Genomic DNA, 14,894 nt, shown 5'->3' on the forward strand with positions numbered 1-14,894 from the left:
TAAAGGGGGGGGGGAATTTATTATATTACAAGTTTACAGTTCTAAGGCTGTGAAAATGTCCCAATTAAAACAAGTCTATAAAAATGAACAAATTAAGGCACCAACAAGAGGTTAACTTCACTCAAGCAAGGCTGATGAAGTTCAGGGTTTCTCTTTCAACTGGAAAGGCACATGGCGAACATGGTGAGGTCTGTTAGCGTTCTCTCCAGGCTTCTTGTTTCATGAAGCTCCCCCAGGGGTGTTTTCCTTCTTCATCTCCAAAGGTCTCTGGCTGTGTGGGCTCTCGTGGTTCTCATGGCTCTCTCCAAAATGCTTCCTCTTCTAAAGGATTCCAGTAAACTAATCTAGACCCACCTGGAATGGATGTAGTCCCATCTCTCCCTAATCATAGTTAATACCCACAACTGGGTGCGCCACATCTCTGTGGGGATAATCTAATCAAGTTTCCAACCTACAGTGCTGAATGTGGATCGAAAGAGACGGCTGCCTCCAGAAGATGGGTCAGGATTAAAACATGGCTTTTCTAGGGTACATAATCCTTTTAAACCAGCACAGATATATATTGAAAAATTGACTTATTTCAAGACTAACATACTCAAAGTGTTTAGATCTCTTTTAAATAGCTTCTGGATTTTAGAGAAAATTTGCACTGGCTGTGATCATTTAAGAGTCTATGAAGCACCGTGGTGTCTGGCGTGCCCTCCTATGTGCTGGGGCAGATAAAATAACACAGCAACCAGCCCAGCTCATGCCCGGTGCCCACATGTTTCTTTGTTAATCACACCTTGAGCTAAACTAAGCTTTGGAACCAATTTTGGGTTGAGTCGGGGGGATTAAGAATTCCTAAGCCAGGATCTAGGAGACTTTGTCATCCTCCCTCCCACGCTTCTTTGGTCTAGCTAGGACCTGATCACCTGCAGTTTTTCCCCCAACTGAGTTTCCAGCAGTGCCATGCCTGACATAAAGGGCCATGTTCGCTGGTCTTCTTGGGGGCCTGGAGTTTGGTCTGAATCTCAGTGTCTGGGACTGGGATTCTGGTACCTGCTTCCAGGCAGTGAAGACATTTGATGACCTCCATGCTCTTGATATATATGACCACATTGAAGAAATGCACTTCTGCACTTCTTATATGGATTCTAATCGGGTAGCGTGAAAGGAAGCTTGAGAGTCTATGAATTTTTAGAGCTTCTAAGTACAGTTGGTGAAGTAGTAGATAAAAATCATTTGTTATGACTGGCATTACCTCAAGATTAGAGAAATAAATTAACCACTAAGATAATGCTGGTGGGAGTGTAAATTAATAGAATTTTTCTGAAGTTCATTTCAGGACTATATATATGGGCAGTCTTAAAAATGTGTGTACCTTTTGACCTAGTATTTCTGCTTATAGGAAGTTACTCTAAGATAATAAAGGTATTCTACTGCTATTATACTGAAAAACTAAAAACACCCTAACTGAATTCATAGGAGATTGGTTAGGCAATTTATGGTTTGTTCCTACTCTAAAATTAATGCTACACACAAAAAATGTACTGGTATTGACAATGTTTATAATTTATAGTTAGGTGAAAAAAGCAGTTTAGACAATGGTATTCCAGTCTGATCTGATTTGGGGGCATAATAATGCATGTGTCTATGTCTGATAGAAAAGGATTAGGAGGATGTTCAACAACATTCAAACCTGGTTATTTATGAGTAGTTTTTATTTCAACTTTTGTACATTTATGTATTTTCTAAAAATTTTACAACCAGCTCTGTTAAAAAAATAAATTATTTCTTAAAGAAAAAAGACAATCTGTGTTGATGAACATACAATGTATAAAGATATAATTTGTATGATAAAAATAACACAAAGGAGGTGGGGAATTGAAGCTCTATCAGAGTAAAGTTTTTATATAGTATTGAAATTAAGTTAATCTAAACTAGACTGTTTTATCTTAAGATAGTAATGGCAATATGCAGGACAACCACCAAGAAAATAACTCATAGATGTATAGGAAAAGAAACAACATGGGGAAAAAATGGTACACTACAAAATAGTGCAAATATAAAGAAAAGATGTAGCAAGTGGCAGGCATAAACCCTATCTGTCAATAATTATGTTCATTGTGAAGCGATTAAAATCTCCAAATAAAAATACAGAGATTGACGAAGTAGATTTAAAAGCTTGATCACACATATAGTGCCTAAAAGAGATATACCCTATATTCAAACACACAAATAGGTTGAAAGTTAAAGGATGGAAAACAATATACCATGCACACAACAACCAAAGAAAGCTGGTATGGCTGACAAAATAGACTTTAAGTCCAAAATCTGTTACTAGAGACAAAGGATGACATTTCATGATAGAAGAGTCTATACATAAGGAAACTATAACAATTATAAACATATATACACTGAAGAAGAGAACTCTAAAACACATGATGAAAAACTGACATAAATGAAGGGAAAAGTAAAAAAATTCAACAATAATAGTAGCATCAAAAATAAGAAAATACTTAGGAAGAAATTTTATAAATTTAATACTTAGGAATTAAGACGGTAGACTAAAACTAAAAACATTATTGTAAGAAATTAAAGGAGACCTAAATGAAATGGAACAGCATTTTGTACTCATGGATTGGAAGATTTCACATTTTTAAGATGGCAGTACTACCCAAATTGAGTTACAGATTCAGTGTGATCCCTATTAAAATCCAAGCTGGTAAAACTTCACACCCACTGGAATGATTATAATAATAATAAATTTTAAAAAAAGGAAAGAACAAGTGTTAGTAAAGATGTGGAGAAATTGGGACCCCCAAATTGCTGGTTGAAATGAAAAATTGTGGAACCACCATGGAAAATAGTTTGGTGATGCCTCAAAGAGTTAAACATGAATTACCAAATAATCCAGCAATCCCTCTCCAAAGATATATATTCGAAAGAATTGAAAACAGTCACTCAAACAGATACTTGTATTCAAATGTTCATAGAAGCATTATTCACAATAACCAAATAGTGGAAACAAGTGTCCATCAAGAGATGAATGGGTAAACAAAATGTGGTATATATATATACAATAGAATATTTGGTCTTAAAAAGGAATGAAGTTATGATACATGCTACAGCATGGATGCACCTTCAAATAATAGCTATTACCAAAAAGTAAGATAACAAAACGTGTTGATAAAGATGTGGAGAAATTGGAAGCCTCCTATACTCCTGGTGAAAATGTAAAAGGGTACAGTCCATCAACTGAGGAATGGATAAAATGTGGTCCTTCCTCATAATGGAATATTACTTAGCCATAAAAACGATGAAGTCCTAATGCATGCTACACCACTGGTGTTCACTGAGGACCTGACAAGAGGCCTAGAAATGCTGTGGCAGCAAGTATTAAAAAAAAAACTGTGTTTTTTCCACCACAACCCTCATATTTACTGTCAATTGATTTTTTGTGGCAAGAGTGCAAATATAATTGAATGGGGCAAAGAATAGTCTTTTCAACAAATGGTGCTGAGACAACTGGATATACACATGTGAAATAATTAATGGGACCCTTACTTCAGATGTAAAAATTACTCCAGGGTGGGCCCCTGTGGCTCAGTGGCATAGTTCTCACCTGCCATGCTCACCTGCCATGCCGGAGACCCGGGTTCGATTCCCAGTGCCTGCCCATGCAAAAAAAAAAAAATAACTCCAAATGGATCGAAGACACAAATATAAGATCTAAAACCATAAAACTCTTAGAATAAAAACACATGTAAAAAAAAAAAAAGAAAAAAAACCAGGTGTAAATCCTCATGACCATGGATTAGCAATGGTTTCTTAGATATGTCAGCTAAAGCATAAGCAAAAGAAAAAAATAGATAAATTGGGCTTCATCAAAATTTAAAAAAAAAATTTTGCATCAAAGGACACTATAAAACAAATGAAAAAACTTTACACAGAATGGGAAAAATATTTGCAAACGATACATCTGATAATAGTCTAGAACTTAGAATATATACAGAACTCTTACAACTCAACAAGAAGACAAATTCAGAAGTCAGCAAATGATTTGAATAGAAATTTCTCCAAAGAGGGTTAGGCAAATGGACAATAAGCAGATAAAAAAGATTATTAGTCATCAGGGAAGTGCAAGTCAAAATTACAATGAGATACCACTTTATACCCTTCTCGCTCTGCATCTACTGCTCAACTTTCATTTGGGTGGCTCCGCTCTCAGGCTGACCTTCTCTACTCAGCAGTACCTGTTGTTGCAGGGTTACTTTCTTCTGGCTTTGAGTCCAAGCCAAAGAGAAATGCTATTTGTTTAACATTCCACAGAGTTTTTGCCCTTGACTCTGAGCCTGAATGGGTCCATGGCTGGCCCCGAACCAGTCATTGTGGCCAGGGTGGGTGATAGAGTCACATGCCACCCCAACAGCTGGGGGAATGAGGGCCAGGATGAATTGGTAACCTCAGGCAAACCACAGGCGAGGAGGGGGGGCTGGGGACTCCCCATGGAAAAGCAGAACATTGCTACCGAAAGGAGAAATGGATACTAGCTGGGCAAAAACAACAGAGGTTGCGTAACTGGCTGCACGACCTTGAGTAAATCATTGTGCTTTGGTTTCCTTCTCTGTAAAGAGCAAAGTAATATTTGCCTTTCCAGAAGATGCAAGGATTGAATGAGTTAAGTGATACAAACCACTCAGATAGAACATAATAAGTGCTAGATAATGTTAACAAATATTATTATTATCCACAACATCATCTCTTCTTAGATTTCTAGAATTAGCTTTGGTTATTTACATCTTTGCAGAGTGACTCTTTCTTTAGTTGTCAGCAATTTTTGAATGCTCTTCAGCAATAGTCAGTTCATGGTTTTCTGCATAAGATGACAATAAAGCATTTTGTACATTCCTCCATAAGAAACTGAAGTAATGATAGCAGCAACAGTAATTACTGTAAGGCTACAAGGATAGAGCTATAATATTGACCAGGGCTATTCCTAAGTCAAAATACCAGACATTCTTAGCTTTAAAGGTTTCCTGCAGCAACCAGAATTCAGAACTACACCGAAGGGAATGTCCTAGGCCAGGAATGTATGTGCCTTAACAATGAAGGATGTACAGCCTGGCTCATTCCTGCAGTTCCCTGGAGATTCACCCAATCTCCATGAGAAAAGTGGCCTTTATGAGTGTCATTAAGACCAGGACCTTTTTTTCTTTACTGGGTGTTCATGACAGAAAATGAGAGAGAACCCCAGGTCTATACATGTCACACTGCATTAGTGATTATTTCTAGACACAACTGGCTCCATTCAATACTGCAACCATCTATTTCTTCTACCTCCACAATCAGCTGAAAAGATATAAATGGAATTTTGCACTATTCACAACTCCACCCTTATAAATACAATCCCCCAAAGTATGTCAAATGATTTTGAGTGATTACAGTCTGGGACATGATTATAAGATATGATTGCTTTGGGGGAGGGGTCAGTAGGACAAGGGTTATTTCATTACTATGGTCATTTTTGCCACAAAGTGACACTATGAAAGGCTTTAGCAACCCTGTAGGCTATTAAAGAATAAAATATATTTTGGAAGACATTGCAATATGGTCCCACCTGGATAGCCCACTACTTTCATTATAATGTGCTTTGGGTTGGAAGCCAAATATCTGGAAAAAAAGAAAAATGGGCCAGCCATTGTTAGCAGGGAAAAAATATATATTAACAATCTTCCAAACAAGTTTGTGTAGTTGCTGCTGACCTCCAGGTCCAAGCAGTGCAGTGGGCTAGTGAGAACCTTCTCGGGCAGATCCTGGAGCCATGGGGCAGAAGGTGGCTTCAGGTTGCCTGGGCAACGAAGGAGGAAGCCCAGGTACCTGTCCTCTGCCCAGCTCTGCCATCTCTTCCCATTGGGAGGGGAGAATAAAATCAGGAAAGGCAAGTCTTACTCTGTAAGCATCTCCCTGAGACTCATCATGAATCTATACCAGGGATGGCAGAGAGGAGTCTGTCTTTACCAGGTCAGGGCCAAGCAGGTTCTCAGCCAGCCGCCACCTCCCCCAACACACATACACACACATACTCATGCACACAGGGGTTCCCTGGAGAGGGATCTGATGGTTGCCAGCCAACTCCATCCCTTATTCACTAGAAGATCTTAGGCAAGTAACCTCATCTTGCCCCAGTTTCCTCATCCGTAAAATGGGGATGCCAACATATAGTGTGCTGTAAGGATTAAATGAAGTGACAATCACAAAGCATTGAGCTGGTGCCTACTCATGAGAGTTGTCCCCTACCCCTTTCCAACATAGAAGAAATAATAATCATATCAGCAATAACAAAAACATCATAGGCCACAATTGTAAGGTTTGTAAGAAGCTGAGAAACATGTTTCTTTTGAAGAGAACCATGCTCAATGTTTCTTTACCGTATTTCTAGTACAGAGAGAAAAGCCAATACAATGGCAAGAGACCTCAGTTGTAGTCTCGCCTCTCCCTCTAATTTGCTGTGCAACCTTCAGTAAGTCTCTTAGTGTGATTCCTGGTTCCTGTACAAGTTGAGCCTCACAGTGTCTTCCAGCTCTGACATTTGTTGCTTCTGATTTCCCTACTTTGCCCAGGTTCTGCTGAGTGAACCATTAAGGTGTTTGCCTGACCCCTCCTTTCTAGAAATGTATCTTCTACTCACACAGTTACAGAGATTATTTGACAGGTACCTGCCCCTAACCGGTGAGTCAGCATCTTTCCTCCATGTGTCCATCTGCAATTCAGGAGGACCTATGGGAAGCAATGACATAATAGCTCAAAAATTGCTGGCAGCCATATTGCCAGCCATGTGGGGGGAAACAGGCTGCAGTGAGCAAGAAAAAGTCAACACAGAGAGAGGAGCAGAGATGAGAGAAGTAGACGCCAGAGTACAGCAACTTCTTGTATATCTAGTTCCAGTCATCCTAGAGGCCCACTCTTCCTTGCAGCTGGGATGATTCTGTCTTAGGATTCTACTTGTGCCGATGCTAGTTTGAGTTGGGTTTCTGTCACTTGCAACCAAAAATCCACTCTGACTTTGATTGCCATTGTTTTTTCAAGTTTAAGTTCTATTTTATTTTTTTCCAGAAACTAGTTTTCCTTCAGGCTTTAATATACAGATGGCCAAAAAGTCCATGAAAAGATGATCAGCATCATTAGCCATTAGGGAAATGCAAATCAAAACCACAATACAGACTATAGGATTGTGAAAACCTTGTGTCTGTTGCTCCTTTTATCCAGGGTATGGACAGATGAATAAAAAAATATAGATAAAAATAAAAAAAAATAAGGGGGAGAAAGGGTAATATAAATTGGGTAGATGGAAATACTAATGGTCAATGAGAGGGTGGGGTAAGGGATATGATACACATGAGTTTTTCTTTTTATTTATTTTCCTGGAGTGATGAAAAAAAAAAAAGATGGTGATGAATACACAACTATGTGATGATATTGTGAGCCACTGATTATATACCATGTATGGAATGTATGTTAAGATTTATCAATAAAAATTTTAAAATAAAAATTAAAAAGCACATAATCATTCCACACTCACTAGAATGGCTACTATTAAAACAGCAGGAAGCAAGTATTGGAAAGGGTATGGAGAAACAGGAACACTCATCCTTTGTGGATGATGAAATGTAAAATGGTACAGCCTCTGTGGGAGACAGTTTGTCAGTTCCAAGAACTGACCTTCTAGGATCCAATCCCACTTCTAGGTATACACCCCCAAAATTGAAAGCAGGGACTCAAATAGAAATTTGAACACCAATGTTCATGATGGCATTATGCACAATTACCAAAAGATGGAAGCAACCGAAGTGCCCATCAACATAAATAAAATGTGGTTATATACACACAATGGAATATAATTCAGATCCCAAAAGAAAGAAGTCCTGATACCTGTGACAATGTGGATGAAACTTGAAGCAGAGATAAATAAACCAGACACAAAATGACAAATATTGTATGATCTCACTGATATGAAATAATTAGAATAAACAAACACATAGAGTCAGAATATACAATATAGGTTACCAGGAGATGGGGTGAAGGTAGGAATAAGGAGTTAATGCTTAAAATGTACAGAGTTTCTATTATGGATGATAGAAAAGTTTGGTAATGGATGGGCATGATGATAGTACAACATTGTGAAAGTAATTAACAACTCTGAATTACATATTTGAATGTGATTAAAATGTGTGAAATTTTGGTTTGTATATATGTTAATAGAATTAAAAAAATAAAAAAATCCATTCAACTGTACAACACAGTGAACCCTAAGTTAAACCATGGACTACAATTAATAGTATAATTATAAAAATGTGCTTTCATCAATTGTAATACATTGTATCACATTAATGCAAGGTGTTAATGTTAGGAAACCCTGTATTTTACCCATAATTGTTCTGTAAACTCACAATTTCTCTAATTAAAAAAAAGGTTCTTGAAAAGTTCCAAGAAGAATCTTGTTTCCTAGGAAACAGCTTTTCAATTGCAGTCTTCTGCTTGGATCGCTACAAATTAATCATGAATACAAATGGAAGCACTTCTCAAGGTAAGTGGCTGTTGCTCTGACCTGCCTGTTGGGATGGCAATGGAGAAATCAAGACTGGAACAAGGTCTTAAGGAAATCAGTGGAGCAACTCAAGGCTGTGTCTGGACTCTACCTGAGTGGCTGAAATACTGGCCAAGAAGGGTCTACCAAGCTCAAACGAGGTGGAACACATGGTGCTGGTCCAGGAGCTTGGTGCCTCCTGACAGTAGGCAGCTGTGCGTTCTGCACTTGATGCTTTTTCTGACAGGAAGTCCGGACTACTCATTTACTCTTATCAAAGAATGCCTTCAGAGTACATTGCTCACACAATTGTTTTATGCTATGGTTTAACTTTTTGTCTGTTTTGTTTTCAGTGTCAAAGGATACTAATCCATTTGCTTTGGGTTGCAAGTGCCAGAAAACCAACTCAAGCTGGCCTAAATAATTTGGACATCCATTGCATACATAGGAGGAAGTCCAAGGATAGGTGGGTTTTAAGTTGCTTGATATCACCCAGGCTCTTCCTGTGATTTTACTCTGCCATCCAGGATCATTCCATCTCAAAGCTGATTTTCCTTTGGCCACAGGGCAGCTTCTAGAAACAACCATGACTACATATTCCCTTATTCACATCCAATATGAAGGAGGGACAGTTGCTTCTAGAAACCTCCCAGAGGAGCAAGGAGGAATGTTTCTTTCTGGCACCAAAACCCACATTCTTAACCATACCACCATAATCCTGCTTATAGCAAATTGTTTTAAGTACTATACATTATATATTCTCTCTTCCTTTCTTTCTCCTTTTCTCTTTCTCTCAATTTCCCACGAATTCATAACAATGTAAATACTTCGATAAGCTACATGCAATTTTGAGGGACCATGAGGCATAGTCTTTTCCTAAAAGACACTTTAAAGCATCTTTTAAATGCAGATATTGAGGAGTTTCAATTATGTAGAATTTTCTAAAGGCCAACCTGAATTTTGTGGGCCATGCTTATACTATGCTGTAAGTGAGCATCTTGAGGTAAGTAGTTTCCTCAAGTCAAGTGTAAAGACAATTATATTTTAGACTTAGAGTATCCTAGGTCATGCCCCTGGGAGACTTCCCTCAAATCTCCCCATTACCTCCTTCAGATGCCTTCATATTCCACAGTGCTGGGTTGTGCAGAGATTATAATTGGCTGATAAATATTTGAACATCTCAAGCAGATTTTGCTTGAGGCTGCAGGGTGAAGACATCCCTTTGGAAAAAAAACTGACTCTTCTCAAGAACTAGAAATCATGCATAAAACAGTAGTTAGGGCACAGACTTCTCCCTTTGAGCCATAGGCTCTGCTATCGGCATCTGTGTTTTGGTTTAAGGATTCTCTGAAGCCTAGTGTCAGCACAGTTGTCATCCTTCTGGGATGAAACTGTCACCTAAACACAGGCTCTGCTATTGGCATTTGTGTTTTGATTTAAGGATACTCAGAAGCCCGGTGACAGCACAGTTGTTATCCTTTTGGGCTGAAACTGCCCACTCTCAGGGCCAGGCTACTTCTTGAACATCTATGACCAGACCTTGTCGGTATCTGGGACACTGGGCAATCTATAGATCTTGGGTCATGACATTGGTCCCAGAACATATTAAGCACTCAACTAAATGTAGTCTCAGGTGCAGCTTTCTCTTCTGAGCCTGTGGTTGCTATTGCTGCTGCTTCTATGAAGCCTCTGAGAGTGCTGGAGATCAACCGCTGGGGCAGAAAGAGAGTCACTGTCCCCAAGTCTACTCAGTGCCATGTAATCCCCATACAGCATACATTGGTCTGCTTAGAGTTCATCAGTTAGGTAGGAACATATGTTGAGCAACTCTAGTACATGGGACTCATATTAGGCTCCTTGGAAAGATTTAAAATTCAGAGGATGTCATAGACTCATTTCTCCTTGCTTCTCCCCCTCTGAATACAGCTTATTTACTGAAAATAATGCACCAGACATTGGTAAAAGGATTCTGAGAGCTGGAAATAAGAAGGAGGTCAGAGAACTTCCTTCAGGAACCTCAGGACTTTAGAGAAGAGAATGTGGCGAGTTCTCTGAGTTTTCTTTTTATCCCAAACCTGGAACCACCAAAAGGCATAGAGGAGAAAGAGCATGTGAGAGTGAGAGTGAGAGCAAGAGAGAGAGCGAGAGCGAGAGAGAGAGAGAGAATGAGAGAGAAACAAAGAAAGAAAGAAAAACCTGATCCCTCTGGCCAACAGAACAGGAAATGGAAAGCACGACACAGTCCCACTGGAGAACCTCAGCCTCTGCTTTATAACCTAGACCTCAGCATTACCAGGTCTGCCAGAAGCAGGAAGCTGACCTCCAAAATCTCAAACCAACAAAACTTAGCCAAGGTGAATTAGAAATCCTGAATAGTCCTATAACTATTACAAAAATTGATTTTGTAATTTAAAAAGTCCTAAAAAATAAATGTCTAGGCTCACTCAGATGGTTTCATAGGAGAATTTTACAAAATATTCAAAGAATGAATGTCAATTATATACAATATCTTCCATAAAACAGAAGGAAGCGTTAACCCTGAAATCAAAACCACACACACAAAAATAGAAAATTACAGACAAAATCTCTCATAACTTTAGACACAAGAATCTTCAACAAAATCTTAGTAAATTAAATCCAACAATGTATAAAAATATATAATAAATTATGATCAAGTACAATTTATTCCAAGTATCCAAGGTTGGTTCAGTATTTGAAAAGCAATCATTGTAATCCACCATATCAACAGGTTAAAGGAAAAAAATCATACGATTATAAAATTAATGCAGTAAAAGCTTATGATAAAATGGAAAAAACATTCATGATTTTTAACAAAACCTCAGTAACACTTCCTTAACTCATAAACAGCATCTACATAAACCTACAGCTAGTATCGTATGTAATGGCAAAAGTTTGAGTGTTTTACCCTAAGATTGGGAACAAGGGAAGAATGTCTACTCTCACCTCTCTTATTTAACATAGTACTGGAAGTTATAGCTGCTGCACTAAGGCAAGAAAAAGAAGTTAAAGGTATATGGATTGGAAAGCAAGAAATAAAAGTTTGTTTGCAACAAACCTAACTGCACAGAAAACCCCAAGGAAGTTACCAAGAAACTCAATTCGAACTAATAAGTGAGTTCAGTAAGGTTGCAGGATACAAGATCAGTGCACAAAAATCAATTGCATTTCTATATACTGGCAACAAACAAGTAGAAACTGAAAATTGAACTAAAAATCAATACCATATACATTTGCTCTAAAGAAAATGAGATACTTCAGTGTAAATTTAACAAAATATGTATTGGATAGATGTGATAATAATTATAAAATGCTGATGAAATAAATCAAAGAAGACCCTAATAGTTGTAGAGACATGCCATGTTCATGGATTGGAAGACTCCTCACAGTAACGACAGTAAATAACTAAGTTGATCTGATAGGTTCAGCATGATCCTATCAAAATCTCAGCAAGTTTCTTTGTAGACATGATAAGCTTTTTATAAATTATATATGGAAATGTACAGACCCTAGAACAGCCAAAACCATTTTGAAAGGAATAATAAAGTGAAGGAATCATTGTTCTTGGAGTTAAGGCTTATTAGATAGCTATAGTAATCAAGACAGTGTGATACTGGTGGAGAGATAGATACAAGGTCGATGAAACAGAACAGACAACCTGGAAATAGCCTCAAATAAATATGCTGAATTAATTTTTGACAAAGGAGCAAAATCAATGAAGGAGGGATGGCCTTTTCAGTAAATTGTATCTTAACATTTGGACATTCGTCAACAACAACAAAAGAAATGAACTTCAACCTAAACCCCACACCTCAGATGAAAATTAACTCATGATTGTACAATTTCATAGCATGAGCCTCTAAACCTTAAATCACAAAAGTATATAATAATCTGGTAGACTCTTTCCATCATGGAAGGGCAGAAATCTTCCCCCCCACTGGAATAAGTCCTCCTTCTGGATTTGCATTTGCCCTCCCTGCCCATCTTGCTTTTGCTAGCACCACCTCCATGGACTTATTAGATTTATCATGGTAGCCCACACGGCATTGCTTCTGTTCAAAGAACTTCTTTCATGGTGAGAGAAGTACCCATGGGAAGGACTGGCCTTAGGATCCCCATCATCCCACCCACCACCCTGGGTTCTGCTTGTTTAGACAAATTGGAACTGGGTGTAGTATTATATTGAACCATACGGAAATGATGATATCCAACCTTTTGTTGACCTATGATTCAACCCAGTAACCGGTGGATGAACTACTGCATTGTGAATTATAAGACACAACAGAATTGTTGGGCAAGAGCAATTGTTTAGAAGTATAGGTAGGAAGAAGCGTGCAAGGGTGCCCAAAGGAACAGACTACAATATATGTCTTTTTTTTTTTTTTGTCTCACATCCAAACATGCTTCTCATGTTATGGGCATGCCAAGCATAGGACCAAGCACAACCAATCAGATACTTTTGTGTGGAACTTTGACTCCTGAAGGAATGAGGCAGAGATTTTTCTTTTTTCTGGCTTCTGCAGACTGAAGAGTCCATTTACGTGGGGTGAGTCTTGCAGCAGGGAGGGCGATGCCTTAGTGGGGTAGGGCCAACAGCAGCAAGTGCCCAGCTGGGGAGCCATGAGCAGATTCCAATGCAATCTTGGTTACATTTAACCTCCTTTTAATTCCTGTTCAAACCTAGTTTTCCAGCCATTCCACTGAATGTAAATACTTAGATATTTAGAATGTCCTAGTTACCAAACACTCTTGGAGTAAATTCCTTTTCTGTTTTAGTTAACCAGAGTTGGTCTGCCATTCGCAACTGAAAACATTCATAAAACACTATCTTTAGCAGTAGTTGTACAAAGGTTTCTAGAGTATGGTATGTATCAGTTTTTTGATAGTAAAAGAATTTGCCTATCAAATAATCCAGGCCAGTAGTGAGCAGGAAGGTGGAAGAAGTTAGATGTATTTCTTTGATTCATTCTTCTTTAGTTATTTTTCTTTTCAGATAAAACAATTTTTTCTCCTGGTACCAATTTGTATTTTTTCAGAAAAGGAAATCCATTTCATTTAGCCTTTCATATTAGTAACATACAAGTGGTCATGGTACTTTTAGATTTCTGTAATGTTTCCTTTGCTATAATTCTTTCTTGTTTTGAATTTTGTGGGTTTTTTTCTTTCTGTTTTTAAAGATTTGCCAGAAGGTAACTCATTTCTTATTACATATATTTTCAAAAGAAGAGGGCTTTGATTTGTTCATTACACTTTTTTTCCTACTCTATTTATCTTTTGCTTTCATTATATCCCTTCACTGGGAGTGGGTGAAGTAATTTATGTTTCTTTTTTAAAACCCTAAATAAATGCTTAATTTGATATTTTTTCTTTCTGTTTTGTGACAATAAAAGTATTTTATGTGAATTAATTTGGTTTAGTTTAGTAAACATGGATTGAAGGCCTACTATAGGAGAGACAGATAAGACATGAGTATATGCCCCCTCTCCCCAGAGATGTGGAAGAGGGAACAGACATTTCAAACTGACGTATGTAAAATATAATGGTTACTTTTAGATGGGATTAACAGAGCTCTTCCTCTTTTAACATTTTAAAATTTACCAATATCTCATTCACAAAGGCATGCTATGTATGTCATCAGAAGAACACAGAAAATATACTCTTTTTAAAGAAAAAAAATATGATAGCACCAAAAAGTAGTAGTATTTAGTCTTTAGTATGGAGAGTCTAGTCAGACCTCTCAGAGAAGACACTAGATCTGTATTTTAACAGATGAGCAAGATTCGGTCAAAGAAAGGGTAACCTTGGCAACAAAGAAGCATAAGCAAAAGCCCAGCCATGGATGGAGACAACCTGTCTCCAAGTCTGTGTGCTTCATGGTAACATCCCAATAACCACTGATGAGCAGATGGACTCCAGCTGGGCCACAGCCCTAGCCCTAACAGATGCTTCACAAACTGTATGAACATTGAATGAGGATGGACAGGTGGGAGTAGAGAATGCAGTAGAGGGGGAAACCATCATTCCCCAGGAGGTCAGATTTGATTCAGGAGGCCGTTAGGAGTTCCTGTGGTTTTCGGAGCATGAAAGAAATTTTTACTGCACTTAGTGCTCTCTGTTGAAGAAGAATAGGTACACTTTAGGGTGGATGGTTTCCTCACAGTTTAAAAACTGAGATTGCATTGGTATCGCTTCTTTGAATCACTTAACCCCATATTAAGGCTCCTACCACTTCCTGTTGTAGATTAATGAGCTCTAATGCAAATTCTGCAATTCCAATACAACTCTGACATGAACATATAACCAGAGA

The 14,894-nt window shown here is 38.1% G+C and overlaps 1 long non-coding RNA gene across 1 annotated transcript in view; it reads right to left on the minus strand.

Moving 5' to 3' along the window:
* Positions 1 to 14,894, minus strand: part of LOC143654376 (uncharacterized) — a 46,245-nt gene that overhangs the window by 22,429 nt on the left and 8,922 nt on the right. Inside the window, exon 2 of the long non-coding RNA XR_013161790.1 lies at positions 6,702 to 6,762. This is a non-coding gene — a long non-coding RNA (uncharacterized LOC143654376). The remainder of the gene's footprint in view (positions 1 to 6,701; positions 6,763 to 14,894) is intronic.

The sequence above is a fragment of the Tamandua tetradactyla genome, chromosome 13, assembly GCF_023851605.1.
Source record: "Tamandua tetradactyla isolate mTamTet1 chromosome 13, mTamTet1.pri, whole genome shotgun sequence".
Lineage (NCBI taxonomy): Eukaryota > Metazoa > Chordata > Mammalia > Pilosa > Myrmecophagidae > Tamandua > Tamandua tetradactyla.